Source organism: Sminthopsis crassicaudata, chromosome 2, assembly GCF_048593235.1.
Source record: "Sminthopsis crassicaudata isolate SCR6 chromosome 2, ASM4859323v1, whole genome shotgun sequence".
Classification (NCBI taxonomy): domain Eukaryota; kingdom Metazoa; phylum Chordata; class Mammalia; order Dasyuromorphia; family Dasyuridae; genus Sminthopsis; species Sminthopsis crassicaudata.
This window is the reverse complement of record NC_133618.1, coordinates 230,421,244-230,437,350: the sequence shown is the minus strand read 5'-3', so window position 1 is coordinate 230,437,350 and position 16,107 is coordinate 230,421,244. Positions and strand designations below refer to the sequence as shown.

Below are 16,107 nucleotides of genomic sequence, written 5' to 3'. Positions count from 1 at the left end.
CTTTTTTATGATTTCAAATAAATAATGTAATGGTTAGGAACATAATCTTTAAAAAATGAAAATAAAACAAACATTTATGGCCACATCAAGACCAAAACGATGATTTTATTTTGTTCCAGGAGGAAATTAGATACCTTCCATCAGGAAATCTACCTAAGAATATGAGAAGATCCCTAAACTTTTGATATCCCTTCCTAAAACTCTCTCCTAGTAGCAGTGTGTAAAAGTAGCTTATAGATTTTTTTTTTGAGTATTACTTTACATCTGCAGTTTAATAATTTTAATCAAATTGCCCTCAAGTCTTAATTCACTTGGTAGTAAAATATTTGTTGAATTAGATGGATTGACTTGAAGGAAAATGATGATTTTGCCATGGAACTTGTTTGGGGGAATCATATAAGGTCAGGTTAAGATACAGGACACAGGAAGGTTATAGGATCTGAAAACATGAAAATAAAATAAATACATACACAGCTTTAGGTTTCATTTTCCTTAAAACACTTTGGGGAGTTGGTAATTAAAGAAGTATGAGCCTCATTTTCTAGATACAGACCTGAAGCTCAGAGAGGTTCATTATTTCATCCTAAAATTCTAGTGCTATTCAAACCTGGGTCTTGCACTATAAGTCTTTTCTCCTCCACATGCTGAACTGGAAGAGATAGTAGATATAATCTAGAACAGTTTCTTCATTTTATTTATTAGGAAAACTGATGTTCAGAGAAGGGAAATGATAAATTAAGTGATGTAGCTAGGATTTAAACCTTAGTCTTCTTTCTGTTTTAGTTAAATAGTTAAAAAACCCAAAACAAAACAAAAACAAAACCCTTTTTCTTGTTTATCTTAAGACTTTTCTTCCAAGGATCCTCAGACACCCTTCCAGGGAAATTGATCTTCCCAAAGCTGTTGTGAGATTAAATAGCTCACAGAAGCATAAAGTATATGACTTGCTCAAGGACACAGACAGAAATAAAGTCAAGAATAGCTAGGAATCATTCAAATCTTCTATCTTGTCTCATTTTAACAACTCTTTGCTTCACCTAGACTAGTCATAGACACTGGGTTGGCAAACTGTGGCCTGACATGTAAAACTGGCAAACACTGGCACTGCCTTCCCTGTTTCGTTTAAGTCTGCTTCCCACAGAGAGATTGACAGTCCTGTTTTATGAAAGGCCTGACTTGCATGCTGTCTCACCATCATCATTTTCCTAGTCTTTGGCTGTCTAGAATGACAGAGGTTAGAACCTTGTCATGCCATGTTGGAAAGGTTAAATCTGAACTAGGCTTTTAAAATTAATTTTAGTGAGATAAATTAAATGAGTTATTAAAGTTTCTCTGTTTTGTCTCTTTTCCTCCTCTCTCTCCTCTCCTCCCTCTATTTCTGCTTTTCCCCTTCTTTTCTTGGATCATGATGGTTAGAAGACCTTGATTCTAACCTGTAACTAATTGCTCAGTCCTTCCAATTCCATTCCTGGTAAATGATTCCTATTGCCACTTGAATTCCCGTAATGACAGAGTTTACTATCTCCTGTGGCAGCCTGTTCCACCTTTAAAAAAAGACTTGCCTCATTCCCCATTTCTAAAGCTATTGGTTCTAGTGGTCTACTCCCAGAAAAGGTTCAGTCACCAAACCAGTTGTTCATTGACAGTGTTATATAGTACAAACAAGAGATAGTATTGCACTTCATATTCCCTTATTCCCATTTCTGTCTTCATACATAGTCTGACTCACACATAGTTATTATCACCCTACATGATGGCCCTTGGTATTTGCTGTTCATCTCCTGTCACTTTAAGGTTCTATGTTTGCTTCAGTAATCTTTTTTCATTGCATCTTCAAGATGAAGAAATTACCTAGAGTTCTTGAAGGTCAAGTCAAGAGAGGGCAAGCTCTGGCCTTGCTATCTTAGCATTTGGAAATGCTTTAAATATTGGCCTGTTGGCAGACAATATATCTGCTAACTAAGGACCAGACCAGCAAAATGAGCTCATTATTGATAGAATCATAGATTTTAGAGATAGAAAGGACTTTAGAGGTCAATGAGTCCAGCCTTTTCATTTTACAGATGAGGTAATTGAGGCTGAGAGAGATTAAGTGACTAGTCCTTGGTCATACAACTGATGTTTCCAAGACAGGATTTAAACTCTGGTCTTCCTGATTCTAAGTCCAGTCTATCCACTATGCCACTTCCTACATACAAGTAACTTTTTAGCCATGGCAGCTTAAGAAACATGAAGGAATTTCAGTATATTTTTGTGGAGTAACTATCCTTACAAGTGAAATCAGATTTTTCAAAGAATCAAAGGATATGCTTCCTCTACCAGACTGAATTTTTCTAAGGATGTTAATTGTAACTTCTATTTTTCTTGTATTTTTCAATTTTTTTGTTTTTAATCTTTAGAACTGTTGCTATATTGAGCTTTTAAAAAATGGGAATTTGGAACATAACAGCACATCTACTTTAGGACAACTCAGGCATATTTTAGGTGAATCAATGCTGTTTTGAGATGAAAAAAATGTTAGGTATGTGTATCTTTTCATAGAAAGCACTGACTAATAAAAGATAGCTATTGTTGATATATAGTTTCATTGTATTGAAACCAAAGACACAGATCCTGTTGAAATTTTTTTATTTCAACACTTCATCAGATACTGATTTCTTTGCTGCATAGTACAGGAATTCTTGACCATCAGCCCATTTTCCCCCCCACCTGCAGTTGTTTGAAGAGGGTTGTTATAACACTACTTCCCTTGTGTGTTATCATATTCTCCCCAGTTCACAAAGAGGGTATAGCATTTGCAAGTAATTAGGACATAAAGTACTGCTGGTATTTTAACACTTCCTTTACCACAGTATCATTACTGTGCTATTTCTAATTTCATTGATTCTCATGAAATCTTAGAACTGGAAAGAATGTGAAAAGTCATCTTATCCAACCTCTACTTTAAGCATGGATTTCATTTATACTAATTCTGGCAGATATAGCCTCTGCTTGAACATGATGAGAAACTTAGTTCTTAAGAAGATAGCTTGATCCCATTTACTGAACTCTCCTTAGGGAATTCTTCTTTAGATTGAAATAAAATCTGTTCTCTACATTCTATCCATGACTTCTTTGATCTCAAATAAAGCATGTCCAATCCATCTTTCACATGCTTGCACTTCAAGAATAATATATTTATAGAACTGAAGATTTCCAACTGGAAAGACATTAGAGATCATCACATCAGCCCAGAGAAATTGTGATTTGCTCAAGGGTCACCTAGGTACTAAGTAACAAAAGTGGGATTCACACCCAACTTCTCTGATTTCCCAACTAGGACTTATTTCACTACTACATATTGTGTAAACTCAAAATAAATGATAATTATTGCTATTAATATTTTTCGAGATTACAATCATGTATGTCTTATCTACTTTGAATCATCTTTTGCGCAAATTAAATGGAATGGTAGTATGATATAGAGGAAAGTATTAGATTGCAAGATTCAAAAAGCCTGGGTTTGAGTTATGGCTGTGTTGCATATTAATGTTGACGTCAGTTTCTTCTGAAAATACTTTTAAGCAGCTAACTCACAGAGCCTTATGAAGAAAGTATCCTTATATAAAATTTTAGATAAATGTTGAGTTATTATTCTTAACATCCCCAGTTTCTTGAAAGGATTTTCATGACATTGTTTTAAAACTTATGTGATTATCAAAGAATTGTGCATTTGCTACTTCATAAACTCTGGACAGTGGAAGGGTAGGAATAGACCATGAATTTACATCCTTTCTCAGTTTTAATGCCATTATTTATGAAAAAGAATTCATTTTTAGTTTTTGAAATAATTCATTTTGTTCTGCTTGTTAATTAGAGCAAATTCGGATTTCCTATGAACCTGCTTGTCAGATTTTACTTCTCTCCTTTGATAAAAGTAGCATTCTTTATATGATTACAGTCTGTATTTCTGAGCCGCCAACTCATTTTAATAGCTCAGAGATGGAAAACTACTTTAAATATCATCTACTTCAGTTCTCCTGTTTTAGAGAGGAGGAAACCAGGACCAGGAGAATTGAACTGTTGAACTAGGACTTAACTCAAACTTGGGCCTCCTGATTCCAAATCTGATGCTCTTTCTACCATATTATGGCTTATCTTTGTTAGCTAAAATAAGTGCAACATAACTATTTTGTTAATGGTTTTTTTTTTTCCCCCCCTGAGTCTGGGGTTAAGTGACTTGCCCAGGGTCACACAGCTAGGAAATGTTAAGTGTCTGAGACCAGATTTGAACGCAGGTCCTCCTGAATTCAAGGCTGGTGCTCTATCCACTGCGCCACCTAGCTGCCCCCTTTTTGTTAATGTTTTGAAGGTGTGCTATATTTTTTCTCTCACCAAATAATGTCTTTAAAAAAAAAAATTATTATAACTTTTTATTGACAGTACATATGCATGGGTAATTTTTTACAACATTATCCCTTGCACTCACTTCTGTTCTGACTTTTCCCTTCCTTTCCTCCACCCCCACCCCTAGATGGCAGGTAGTCTTATACATGTTAAATATGTTATAGTATTTCTTAGCTATTAACATATATAGCTTATGTATTATGCATTATTAACATATATATTATATATTATGTATTATTAACATATATAGCTTATGTATTAACATGTGTGTAGAATCGAACAGTTCTTTTGTTGCACAGGAAGAATTGGATTCAGAAGGTAAAAATAACCTGAGAAGAAAAACAAGAATGCAAACAGTTCACCCTCATTTCCCAGTGTTTCTTCTCTGGGTGTAGCTGTGTTTCTTCTCTGGGTGTAGCTGATTCTGTCCATCATTGATCAATTGGAACTGAATTAGATCTTCTCTTTATCAAAGATATCCACTCCCATCAGAATATACCTTCATACAGTATTGTTGTTGTGTATAATGATCTCCTGGTTCTGCTCATTTCATTCAGCATCAGTTCATGTAAGTCTTTCCAAGCTTCTCTGTATTCATCCTGCTGGTCATTTCTTACAGAGCAATAATATTCCTTAACATTCATATACCACAATTTATCCAACCATTCTCCAATTGATGGGCATCCAATCATTTTCCAGTTTCTAATCACTACAAAAAGGGTTGCCACAAACATTTTGGTGTGCTATATATTTTTGAGAAATTCCTTGGCGTCAAGGTAGTGACTATCTAAGTATGTTGGGGATGAGAAATGCCAGACAAGGAAAATCTGTTAAGTGCCCTCTAAAAGAGCAGATCTATGACATAGGAATATTCCTTTGTGAAGTTTAAAGCCTTTATCTTATTTTGCAGAATCTACTGCTTTTTTTGGATTGCTTTTTTTTAAAGGGGAGACAAATGGGGTCACAATAAGGCTGTCTTCATCTTTGAAAAATGAAACTCTTAGTGAACTAGTGATTATAGAATGTTTTTTCCTTCTGTAAGATTTGCAGAAGAGTAGACATTTTGGTTTCTGGTCTTTCTTCACAGTTATACAAATAATTCAAGGTCACCTTCCCAGGAAAGAGACCAAATTCAAATTGTATATTCAATTTTTTCTAACTATATCCAGATGTTGGGTCTCATTTTATCTTTGGAAGCTGTTAATATTCTCACTCTTTATGGGAGGAGCCAAAAAGCATAGGCTCTTGGTGTTTGAAAATATATTCACAAAATCTTGCCAAACTACATATTAATCTGTGTATTCTCACAATTTTGGTTTGACTGTAATGAAGGTTTATAATACTTATTTCTAGCAGCTACCCTGGTAACTAAATAGCCGAAATCCATTGTGGGGCAATGTTTTCCAGCAGAGGGCAGTAGTACAACAGTAATGAAGAGCAAAAGAGAGAGCCCTACAAGTACTAGCATCATAGAATTTGGAGCTGGGCTCTCTGGACCTTAAGGGAAATATAATTTTACAGATGAGGAAGCCAAAGCCAAAGAGGAGCAGGAACTTAACTGAAATTGAACCTAGTAGGAAGTAGTAGAGGCAGGACTCAGGCCAATAACACTTAGACAACAAGTCAAAGGTTTTCACCAACATGGCCCCTATGACCAGGGAAGCTAGGTTATAAAGTAGACATGATGAGCTAAAGATTTTGATTGTTTGGCACTAAGCTGTTCTGACTTGCTTGCTTTTGCCAGTAAGAAATTGGTGATTACATTGTCATGAATTAATTAAGTCTTTCAGAAATGTTTATTGAGCATCTATTATGAGCAAAGCATTCTGTTAGGCACTCAAGGGAAAATGGCATGGTCTTTGTCCAGACTTACAACACAGGGAATACAGAATGCACATACTTTTTTGTAACGTGCTCTCCTGGCAGTTACAATTACTAGTCTGTCCTAGACCCACCAGAGTACCTTTGACCACTGTCCTTTGAAGTGTGAACTCTACCCGGCTCGCCTCCTCTGAGGCCTTCAAAGGTCTCTGGCCACAATCTCCTGAATCTATAGCTTAATGACCGGTAGCGCACTCAAGAACAGCCACGTGTAATCTTAAAAGCCTTTATTATACCTACTCACATAATGCCCTAACTGATGCCCTGACTTGTTGGTTCCCGAGTGAACACCTGGTCAGAAGACCCACGTGTTCACTACCAAAACCCTTACCTCTTTTGGCTATCCATCTTGGCTTGGCCACCCAGGCTGGGAAGCCAGGGTGAAGAACACCAGGTTAAAGAGAGCGATTGCTGCCTGCAGTGGGCTTACATAGGGCCTGTGAGGTCACACACACAGCCAATCAGCGAGAGAGTCACCCATTACGAAGCTATCTCAATATGGCCAGGATCCCGCCCAAGGGCAGTCCTAATATCCACAGAAATTACTTCTGGACCACTCAATCTCCCGATTTGCTGTGGCACCCATTTAAAGGCCCCTTACACTTTATAGTATTCTATCATTATCATATGATAATTATATAGTATTGTGAAATAGAGTACAGCTTCTTAAACTATGGTTTGTGACCCCATATAGGATCACATAATTAAATGTGGATGCCCCAAAATTTTGATTTATTATCAGTACATGTCTGATTTGTATACCTATTTTATGTATCTATATATCTGGGGTCACATAAAAATTTCTCAGATGAAAAGGGATCGTAAGTGGAAAAAGTTTAAGAAGCCCTGTAATAAAGAAAGATAAGTATAAAATTGTGTGTGAAATCCCAAGAAGGAAAATTTTTTACCATCTGAGAATTGACATTCAAATTGGGTTTCATGAATCCATGGAGTCTTAGAGCTGAAAGGGCCTTTGGAGGTCATCTAATCCAACCTCATTTTACAAAGGGAAAAAAGTCTAAAAAGGTTAACTAAAAGATCATTTCTGATTATCTGGGAATTGGCATTCACACTAGATCCTATAGATTACAGATTATTAGAACTGAAAGGGAATTTAGAGGTCATCTAATCCACTTTTGCAAAGTGGAAACCAAACATAGAAATTAAAAAGCTTAAATGATTTTCCCTTGTCAGCTGATTAATGCAGTACCTGGGACTAGAATGCCCCATTCCTGGTATATTGAACTTTCTACTATGCGATATTGTCTGAACCAATACTTCTCAAACTTTTTGGTCTCAGGACCTCTTTTACTGTTAAAAATTTATTGAGGATCCCAAAGAGCTTTTGCTTATATGAGTAATAGCTATTGATATATTTACTATATTAAAAATTAAAACTGATAACATTTTGAAATATATATACATTTTAAAATAATAATAAACTCATTACATGTTAACATAAATAACACATTAAAAACCATTTTCAAAAACTGTTAGCAAGAAGGGTGACTTTGTTTTACACATTTTTACAAATTTCTTTAATGTCTTTAATAGAAGATAGCTAGCTCCTCTTCTCTATTTCTGATTTAATCTGTTTTAATATGTTATTCTGACTAAAGTATATGAAGAAAATAAGACCTCATACATTTTGTGATTGGAAAAACATCTTAGTATTATGAAAAATAATTTTGTCCTTATAGACCTATTGAAAGGGGGGTCCCAGACTATACTTTGAAAACTGCTGATCTAAACTGTTAGCCAGCAGTCTGAACTTTGGAGCAATTACCAAAAAAAAAAAAAAAAAAAAAAAAAAAAAAAGTCAGTTTTCAAAGAGGAGTAATAATTTAAAAGTTGGAGATGGGGAGATGAAGGATTAGTGAATAATTTCAGGTATAGGGAATGGCTATGTGAACAAAGGCATGAACTGCAGACTTTGTACAAAGAATGACAAATATGGTTTTTCTGGCACACAGTTACATGCTGAGAAAAAGTGATTTGAGATGAGATGGTAATGACAGGGCCTAGAAAGCCAAATCTAGAAGCTAGGACTTTATTGGTTATATAATGGGAGCAATAAAAGAGGATTCAGAAGAGGGTTCTTATCTTATTTCAGTAGTATCTTGTTTGTCTTATCTAAACTTTATTATCTTTTATCAAATCCTTTTATATAGCAGATGCTTAATAAATGCTGGTCTGTTAAATGAACCGATCTATGCATGATGAATCAATCAGCTGATATTATTATAAGTATATGCTGTATACTGATCACTGTTCTATAAAAACAAACAAAAGAATGAAATAGTGCCTGCCTTCAAAGAGCTTCCAATTCTATCTAAAGAGACAACACGTGCACATAATATTAAATACAGAATATGCAAAATTAAGTAGCAAATTTGCTGAAGGATGGGGAAAGTACTAACAGTACTAGGGAGTCAGAAAGGCTTCATACCACTTTTCTTGATTATTTGAGCTGACCATTGAAAGAAACAAGCATTACTGAGAAGTTTTAAATAGGAAGGAAGTACATTCCAGGCATGGGGGAACAACCTGTGTATAAGCACAAAAACAGAAAAAAAAAAAAAAAAGATTTATGTTTAAGGAACAGGAGGAAGGTCAGTTTGATTGCCTCAAAGAATACCTGAAGGGAATCAATGGATAAGACTGGAAAGCAGTGTGAAGGATGTAGTGAAGAAGGGAAGCTTGAGATGAAACTAGCCAGAAGGATACTGCAATAATTTCTGTAAGATAATAGTATAGAGAGCTTTAAGATTTTCAAAGAGCTATTACATATTATCTCACTTGATCCTCATAACAACTGTGAGGTAGGAGATGTTGTTATCACCCATGTTTTATAAGGAAGCTGAGAGTGAGAGGGGAGGTTGTGACTAGTCTGGGGTCACATAGATGGGCTCTGAGGCAGGATTTGAATGAAAATATTCTGACTTCAGGATCCAGCACTCCAGGCTGGAACACTGAGTGATGATTATGTGATTGGGGAGAAGAAGAGGGATGCTGGACATACTGTGGAAAAAAGAATTGATAAGACATAGCAATTTACTGCATTATATGGGTGCAGGAAAATGAGGAGTTGAGAATGACTCTTAAGTTGTGAATTCTAAGTTTTTACAAGGGTTATAATGCTCTCACCTGAAATAGGGAAGTTTGGAAAAGGGTTAAGTTTAGGGAAAAAGATAATAATTTTTGGTTTTGGACATATTGAATTTAAAAGGTTTGTGAGATATCCATTAAAATGTCCAATAAGCTTTTGGAGATGTGAGATTAAGTTCATGAGAGACCCTAAGAGTGAATATATGTAGATCTGGTAGTTGTATAGATGGATAATGTAACATGCCCTCCTGGCAGTAACAATTACTCGTCTGTCCTAGGTCCAACAGAGTACCTTTGACCACTGACCTTTGCAGTGTCAATTCTACCCGGCTCGCCTCCTCTGAGGCCTTCAAAGGTTTCTAGCCACAATTTCTTGAATAGTAGTTTAGTAACTGGTAGGGCACTCAAGAACAGCCACATGTAATCTTAAAAGCCTTTATTATACCTACTCACATAATGCCATGACTTGTTGGTTCCCTAGTGAACACCTGGTCTGAAGACACATGTGTTCACTACCAAACTTCTTACCTCTCTTGGCTATCCATCAGTTTGGCTTGGCTTGGCTACCCCAGGCTAGGGAGTCAGGTTAAAGAGCGCCAGGTTAAAGAGAGCGACTGCTGTCTGCAGTGGGCTTATAAAGGGCCTGTGAGATCACACACACAGCCAATCAGCGAGAGAATCACCCATTACGAAGCTATCTCAATATGGCCAGGATCCCCACCCACAGGGCAGTCCTATATCCACAGAGATTACTTCTGGGCCACTCAAATCTCCTGTTGCGCTGTGCCTGCCCATTTAAAGGGCCCTTACAATTCCCTTCTCTTGTTTTGCGGGAACCGCATCCTTACAGGATAACACAAGGAAGAATAACTTGGTGTCAATATGAAGGGAATGGAGAGGCTGGATCTTTCTATCTAGAAGAAAAAATTCTTTTATCAAAACTTCTGAGTTCTGTTAGATGCAGCACATCTGAACTATTATCTAATACATTCCTACATTATTTAATATGAATCAGTAAATATTTCTTGAATGAATGCCTATTAAGTGCTTTAGGATGCAAAAGAAATATAGAATCATAGCATATTAGAGCTGGAAAGGACCTTAAAGAGCATCTGGTTTAGTCAACAAGAAATGATTCCCTGGGGTCCACAGATCGACTTAGAAATTTTAACCAGAAATTAACATTGTCTATGTTAAATTGCATTTTTATTTCTTTTGTTAAATATTTCTTATTTACATGTTAGTGTTTTTTGGCTACATTCAGTGGGCCAAGAGTTTGACACCTTTGATCTAGTCCATGTTATGAGTCCATGAATTTATTACTTAGTCCAGGAATGAATTGTAAAGATTTTAAAGAATGAGATAGAATTATTCTCACCTGTTTTTGAGAGTAACGTCTAGATTCAGCTCAGACATGCCCACAAGCGTAGTGACTATGAAATATGAATTTTGATGTTTTATAAGCATTGGGAAAAGTCAAAGAACTTTTGCTAAGGAACCAAGTATAGAATAGGTATTCTAAGGTCTCCACTTCAATTTTCTTAAAGTGATTCTAACCTTGACTGTCCAGAAAAACCTGTAATTTTATACAAATCTTGTGGTTTGTTTATAGAAACAAGAGGGAATATTTTTGGTGGCTTGTCAGAGTTTTCAAAGAGAGCACTGGCCTGAAAGTCAGGAGTCCTGTTCTACTTGTAACTCTGCTACCCATAGTGTGTCATCTGGAGCAAATTAACTTCCCCCTTCATGCTTTATTTTCCTCATTTCTAAAACCGAATGCCTAAATTCAGTTTTTAAGTTCTTTTTTAGTTCTAGCATTTCATGTTCCAAGGATCTTTCCAGCTCTGACATTCTTTGAATATTCATGACTATCATAGCAGTTCTTTTTTTTTTTTAAATTCCACATTAAGATGTAGTCTTTTGAGGTAGGAGAGAGTATATAAGTCCCTAATAAAGTTTTTTTCTGATGAGGATTACCTAGGATGAAGAATAAAAAATGGGCTATATTTTTTAAATTCAAAGATTAATTCACAGAGATATCTTCTGTTAAAATGGTAGAAGTTTGTTGTATTTTAGAGCCCTGATTTCTATACTCTACTGCATGAAAAACTGAGGGGGAAAAATGAAGTTTTAAAACAGGAGACTTACTCCATGAACAGACTCTATGTAGAACTAACTCTACAAAATGCCACCCATGTATATGGCACTGTAAGGATATGAAAAGGAGTAAGACATTGTCCCTAACCTGTTGCTTCTTACATTTATATTCACATTTAGGTAGCACTTTAAAATTTGCAAAACACTTTTACAAATATCATCTCCTTTAATTCTCACTACAACTTTTAGAAATAGGTGCCATTTTTATCCCCATTTTACAGATCAGGAAACTGAAACAGATATTAAGTATTTTGCCTAGGATCATACAGCTAGGGCAAAGAGGTAGGAAATGTTCCAGGATGATAATAAGTAGGCCAATCTGGCTGGATGATACATTAAAATAGGAAAATATTCTTTTTTATTATTAGTTTTATAATTATAACATTTTTTTACAACATTATCCCTTGTACTCCCTTCTGTTCCAAATTTTCCCCTACTTCCCTCCACCCCCTCCCCTAGATGGGAGGCATTCCTATACATATTAAATATGTTATAGTATATCCTAGGTACAATATATATGTGCAGAACCAAATTTTGTTGTTGTTGTTGTTGCAAAGGAAGAATTGGATTCGGAAGATAAAAATAACCTGGGGAGAAAAACAAAAAATGCAAAAGTTTACACTCATTTCCCAGTGTTCCTTTTCTGGGTATAGCTGATTCTGTCCATCATTGATCGATTGGAATTGGATTAGCTCTTCTCTATGTTGAAGATAATCCACTTCCATCAGAATACATCCTCATACAGTATCATTGTTGAAGTGTATAATGATGATCTAGTTCTTCTCTTTTCATTCAGCATCAGTTGATGTAAGTCTCTCCAAGCCTCTCTGTATTCCTCCTGTTAGTCATTTCTTACAGAACAATAATATTCCATAACATTCATATACCACAATTTACCCAACCATTCTCCAATTGATGGGCATCCGTTTATTTTCCAATTTCTAGCCACTACAAAAAGGGCTGCCACAAACATTTTGGCACATACAGGTCCCTTTCCCTTCTTTAGTATTTCCATGGGATATAGCACTGCTAGATCAAAGGGGGTATGCACAGTTTGATAACTTTTGGGGCATAATTCCAGATTGCTCTCTAGAATGGTTGGATTCTTTCACAACTCCACCAACAATGCATCAGTGTCCCAGTTTTCCCACAGCCCCTCCAACATTCATCATTATTTGTTCCTATTATCTTAGCCAATCTGACAGGTGTGTAGTGGTATCTCAGAGTTGTCTTAATTTTTATTTCTCTGATCAATAGTGATTTGGAACACTCTTTCATATGAGTGGAAATAGTTTCAATTTCATCATCTGAGAATTGTCTGTTCATATCCTTTGACTATTTATCAATTGGAGAATGGCTTGATTTCTTATAAATTGAAGTCAATTTTCTGTATATTTTGAAGATGAGGCCTTTATCAGAACCTTTAACTATAAAAATGTTTTCCCCAATTTGTTACTTCCCTTCTAATCTTGTTTGCATTAGTTTTGTTTGTACAAAGGCTTTTTAATTTGATGTAATCAAAATTTTCTATTTTGTGATCAATAATGATCTCTAGTTTTCCTTTGGACACAAATTCCTTCCTCCTCCATAAGTCTGAGAGGTAAACTATCCTATGTTCCTCCAATTTATTTATGATTTTGTTCTTTATGCCTAAATCTTGGACCCATTTTGATCTTACCTTAGTATGTGGTGTTAAATGTGGGTCCATGCCTAGTTTCTGCTATACTAATTTCCAGTTTTCCCAGCAGTTTTTGTCAAATAATGAATTCTTATCCCAAAAGTTGGGATCTTTGGGTTTGTCAAACACTAGATTGCTGTTTTTATTCACTATCTTGCCCTGAGAACCTAACCTATTCCACTGATCAACTGGTCTATTTCTTAGCCAATACCAAATGGTTTTGGTGACTGTTGCTTTATAATATAGTTCTACGTCAGGTACAGCTAGACCCATTCATTTGATTTTTTTTTTTATTACTTCCCTTGAAATTCTCGACCTTTTGTTCTTCCATATGAATTTTATTGTTATTTTTTCTAGGTCATTAAAATAGTTTCTTAGGAGTCTGATTGGTATAGCACTAAATAAATAGATTAGTTTAGGGAGTATTGTCATCTTAATTATATTCGCTCGGCCTATCCAAGAACACTCAATATCTTTCCAATTATTTAAATCTGACTGTTTTGTAATTTTGCTCATATAATTCCTGACTTTCCTTTGGTAAATATATTCCCAAATATTTTATACTATCGACAGTTATTTTGAATGTAATTTCTCTTTGTATCTCTTGCTCTTGGATTGTGTTGGTAATGTATAAAAATGCTGAGGATTTATGTGGATTTATTTTGTATCCTGCAACTTTGCTAAAGTTCTGAATTATTTCTAATAGCTTTTTTTTTTTTTTTTTTTTTTTTTTTTTTTTTTTTTTTTTACGCTGGGGTTAATCTAATAGCTTTTTAGCAGAGTCTTTGGGGTTCTCTAAGTATACCATCATATCATCTGCAAAGAGTGTTAATTTGATTTCCTCATTTACTACTCTAATTCCTGAATCTCTTTCTCGGCTCTTATTGCCGAGGCTAGAGTTTCTAGTACTATATTGAATTTCTAGTACAATATTGAATAGTAATGGTGATAGTGGGCAACCTTGTTTCACTTCTGATGTTATTGGGAAAGGTTCCAGTTTATCATCGTTACATGTGATGTTTACTGATGGTTTTAAATACATGCTCCTTATTATTTTAAGGAATAATCCATTTATTCCTATATTCTCAAGTGTTTTTAGTAGGAATGGATGTTGGATTTTATCAAATGCTTTTTCTGCATCTATTGAGATGATCATATGGTTTTTGTTAATTTGGTTATTGGTATAGTCGATTATGCTAATAGTTTTCCTAATATTGAACCTGCCCTGCATTCCTGGTATAAATCCCACTTGGTCATATTGTATTATCCTGGGGATGATTTTCTGTAGTCTTTTTGCTGATATTTTATTTAAGATTTTAACATCAATATTCATTAGGGAGAGTGGTCTATAATTTTCTTTCTCAGTTTTCAGCCTACCTGATTTAGGTATCAGTACCAGTCTGTGTCATAGAAGGAATTTGGTAGGACTCCTTCAATCCCTATTTTTTCAAATAGTTTACATAGCATTGGAGTTAGTTGTTCTTTAAATGTTTGGTAGAATTCACATGTAAATCCATCTGGTCCTGGGGATTTTTTCTTAGGGAGTTGGTTAATAGCTTGTTCTATTTCTTTTTCTGAAATGGGACTATTTAGACTATTTACTTCTTCCTCTGTTAATCTGGGCAAGCTATATTTTTGAAGGTATTCTTCCATTTCATTTAAGTTATTGAATTTATTGGCATAAAGTTGAGCAAAGTAGCTCCTAACTATTGTTCTAATTTCCTCTCCATTAGTGGTGAGTTCTCCCTTTTCATTTTTAAGACTAACAATTTGCTTTTAAAATAGGAAAATATTCTAAAACATATTTGGAAAGATGGGTTGGAACCAAACAGGAAGGACTGTTTTATCTACATTTTTGCTAATATCTAGCATAATATGCCTTATAGATTCTAAGTACTTTAATGTTGAAGTGAAGATATGTCACCATCCTTTAGTGCCAAAGTAAGAAATCTGAATTTCATCCTATAAGCAATAAATAGTGAAGATGTTTTGACCAGGGAAGTGTCATAATCAGAGCTAGGCTTTGAGAAGATAATTTTTAACAATGATTTTAAGAATAGTTGTAGAATGGACCAATTCATGACAGAGAGGCAGTTATTCTAATAATTCAAGTGAGAGGGTGGTATCAGTGGGAAATGGTAAGGCAGGGACAGGTATGTAAGAAATAAAAATGCTTGCAATTTAAGGGATGGCAAACGAGCACTTCAGAGAAACTGTCCTGCCATAGCAGCTCTCAATTTGGATTGTAGGGCATATTAATCCATAAGCAAAAGCAAAAAGTAGGCAAAAAGTGAAAATTTTTTCTTTCCACGTTTTTCCCAAATAAAAATAAACAGAGGGCTGCTCATCATTTCATTCTATATATTGGCTTGGAGAACTGCCCTGTGAGACTCTTTTCCAAAACAATGTAATGCAAGGTTGCATAGGAACGGAGTCTATTCATTGGAATGAACTGACATACTGAAACTTACTTTTTCTCCAAATGGTAGCTTTATGTGACTGTTTGAAAAACAGAGTTCCTTATTCATTCCATCTTCTCTATAACATAAATTGATTTTAGTTCTTTTTTTCCTAACACCTCCTTTCTCTGGGGCATATTAAAGAAGTCGCTATACCTTGCAAATAAATGCTACAGGCACCAACCAGTTGGCTTCTTGAGGGGTAATTGATTTTATTTCTTTGAAATTATTTTCTCCTTTATGTCAGTAGTGATAGGTCCTTGTTCAGAGCACAAGAACAACTTGTTCAGTGGAACTGGTTTAAAAAAAAGATGTGGTCATTGAGAAGTTTTCATTTCCAGCTATTATATTCAACCTAATGGTGGTTCTGATAGTTCTAGCAAAGTACCCTTAAGCAACAAAATGGTGGGACAAGAATTCTATGCATTGCAGAATTCT

General features: G+C 35.2%; 1 protein-coding gene across 1 annotated transcript in view; it reads left to right on the top strand.

Annotated features, from left to right (window-relative positions):
* Positions 1 to 16,107, top strand: part of STK4 (serine/threonine kinase 4) — a 118,135-nt gene that overhangs the window by 33,122 nt on the left and 68,906 nt on the right. The window lies entirely within an intron of this gene.